Raw genomic sequence first — 3,302 nt, 5'->3', positions numbered from 1 at the left:
ACGTGATCGGCCATCGGTGCCCACGTGACCGACTATGGTGGCCAGAGAGGTCGGTGAGCGCAGGGTCTTCTGGGAGTTGTGGTTCTCTGAGCCTTGCAGCCCTGGCTAGAACTCTCAAGAGCGGTATCAGTGGTCTTTACTGAAGTCAGTGACCCAGACTCTGAAGAACTAGCTTGAGACTAGCGTGAGATGCACGCTCAGTCCTTGAAGAGAAGATAATGTGGGAAAAAAAGAAACTAGCTGTAAGGGTTCTGGTATCGACCCTCTTAAACAAGTTGGCTTCATGTGTCTCCTGTGCTAAGCGCCTAGGAGGGCAGTCTCATTGCTGTAATTCCTGCAATAGGCTTTGAGACCCTGACATTCCAGACGAGGAAAGGCTAAGGTTCCGTCCTCCTAAGAGACTAAGACAGTGCAGGCATGTGGTGTTGACTTGCCAAAGGTTGCTTTAGGCAATAGGATTTTAGCAAGGTTAAATTTGGTATCGGTGTTCTATCAACAAAGTTGTTCTTAAGAGATATATCCTGAAATACATAGGGGCGAGAATTGGGATTTGATGCTGCAACTTTAGGAACTTGAAACTAACAGTAATCATCATGGTGGCACTCTGCAGAGAAGCGGGGAAAATGGTGCAGGGTTCACTTTTCAGTGAAAGACCACACAGACGCCATAACAGGCGGTCAGTCTTCTCTCAGACATCAGGCCTCAACTTCAGTTTCCTGAGACTTGAGCAAGCAGTTTCTGGGAGGGCCATGAACAAAAGACATAGTCCTTGCAGTAGATCCCTTTCTGCACGTACTCTGACCGCTCAAGGTTCAGCCAGCTGTTTACTGTCTGGGACCCTTCACCAACTTAGAGCTACGTACATGGGTCAATGTGAACGTGCGAGCCAGCTAGCCAGCCTCCATGGTAGCTCAAAGACAAAGCCTGGGACTTGTCCAGGCCTGCCCCAAAATGATAACTGTAATCCCCCCAACCAGTAAATTCAAAGGTTACACGCCCTCACCCAATCATATGATGTCAAGTATTGTACCATCCTGCTTGTGGTTTTTCCCTTTAAAAACCTCTCACTTTGAGAGCTCAGGGCCATCCTCCTCCACCCACTGTGTCGAGTGTTAGACACAGACCAAACCCGGGCTTGCTTGTTATCAATAAACCCCTGTGTGTTTTGCACTGGATATCAGCTCTGTGGTGGCCTTTCTTTTTTTTTTTTTTTTGGTTTTTCGAGACAGGGTTTCTCTGTGTAGCTTTGCGCCCCTGGAACTCGCTTTGGAGACCAGGCTGGCCTCGAACTCACAGAGATCCGCCTGGCTCTGCCTCCCGAGTGCTGGGATTAAAGGCGTGCGCCACCACCGCCCGGCTGTGGTGGCCTTTCTTTGGGGTCTCCTGACGTGGGCATAACATCAGCAACATCATGGCAGTTGGCTTTACAAAAGATGCTAGAAGTGGGAAAGGAAGGAAGTGTCCACTTAATGAAGGAAATAGGGATAATGTGAAAGCTACATTTAACAGAGAGATGCTGGAGTGGGCTGGAGAGAGTGCTCAGCAGTTAAGAGCACTGACTGCTCCAGCACCCATATGGCAGTTGACAACGGTCTGTAATGTAACTCCAGGACCCAACACCCTCACACAGACGTGCATACAGGCGCGACACCAATGCAAACGAAACAAAAATAAGTAGCAATTATTTTAAAAACCATTGGAAAGACTGGGGTTAGTGTGGGCAACATAGGAAGATCTTATAAAAATAATTAAAATACAATTCAGACGTTCTTTTTGCTTTTTCATTTGGGTTTTGTTTAAGACCAGGTTTCCGTGTGTATCCCTGGCTGTCCTGGAACTTGCTCTGTAGACCAGGCTGGCCTCGAACTCAGAGATCTGCCTGCCTCTGCCTCCCAAGTGCCGGGATTAAAGTCATGCCACCACCACCCCCCCCGCCACCCAGCCAATTCAAGCTTTCTCTCCTCTCTCTCTCTCTCTCTCTCTCTCTCTCTCTCTCTCTCTCTCTCTCTCTCTGTTATTTTTATCCCTTAAAATTGTCTATTGTTTTCTTTGACATCTGCATGAAATATTTTCAGAGATTCTACATCCACTATGTGACACCATCCTCCTTCATGTAAATCATAGCATTTTATGAAGAGGGCGTTTCTATTTTACAATTTATTTTTGTGGTGCCCGTGTCATGAGACCCCAAAGAAAGACCACTGCAGAGCCGATACCCAATGCAAAACACACAGAGGTTTATTGATAACAAGCAAACCCAAGCTTGGTCTGTGTCCAACACTCTGACTAAGCAGGTGGTGGAGGATGGCCCTGAGCTCTCAGAGTGAGGGGTTTTTAAAGGAAAAAACCACAAGCAGGATGGTACAAGACTTGGCATCATATGATTGGGTGAGGGCGTGTAACCTTTGAATTTACTGGTTGGGGGGGTTACAGTTATCATTTTGGGGCAGGCCTGGACAAGTCCCAGGCTTTGTCTTTGAGCTGCCATGGAGGCTGGCTAGCTGGCTCGCACGTTCACATTGACCCATGTACGTAGCTCTAAGTTGGTGAAGGGTCCCAGACAGTAAACAGCTGGCTGAACCTTGAGCGGTCAGAGCACGTGCAGAAAGGGATCTACTGCAAGGACTATGTTTTTTGTTCATGGCCCTCCCAGAAACTGCTTGCTCAAGTCTCAGAAAACTGAAATTGAGGCCTGATGTCTGAGAGAAGACTGATAGCCTGTTATAGCATCTGCTTGGTCTTTTCAATTCTACTTCATTGCATTGGTGATTTACCTCCATGTATGTCTGTGTGAGGGTTTCAGATCACTTGGAATTGGAGCCAGATGGTTCTGAGCTGCCATGTGGGCTCTGGGAATTGAACCCAGAGCCTCTAGAAAAGTAGTTGGTGCTCTTAACTCCTGAGCCATCCCTCTAGCCCCGATTCAGATTTTCAATGGAGAAAAAAAAAATCATGTATCAGAAAGTTAACAAGGAGTCTAGGATATATGTATATATATACATATATATTATCTTGAAACTTTTTTTTAGGTTTGAAAATTTCCAAATCAAGACAGTTTTGAGTTTTCCTTAACTTCTAAGGGTGAGAGGATTCCAGGAAACCTCCTTCCTTTCATATAATTAAAAGTAAAACCAAAACTAAACACAGAATAAGAGGAAGGAAGTCAAAAGAGGTTCTGAATTTTCCCTATGATTATCCTGCATGCGTGTGTGTGTGTGTGTGTGTGTGTGTGTGTGTGTGTGTGTGTGTGTGTGTGTAATACCAAAAACAAGATTCCTTCCAAAAGGTGTATTTTTCTCATT

Source organism: Peromyscus californicus, unplaced genomic scaffold (assembly GCF_007827085.1).
Source record: "Peromyscus californicus insignis strain IS unplaced genomic scaffold, ASM782708v3 Scaffold_3__1_contigs__length_106647218, whole genome shotgun sequence".
In the NCBI taxonomy this organism is placed as follows: Eukaryota; Metazoa; Chordata; class Mammalia; order Rodentia; family Cricetidae; genus Peromyscus; species Peromyscus californicus.
This window is presented reverse-complemented; position numbering follows the sequence as displayed.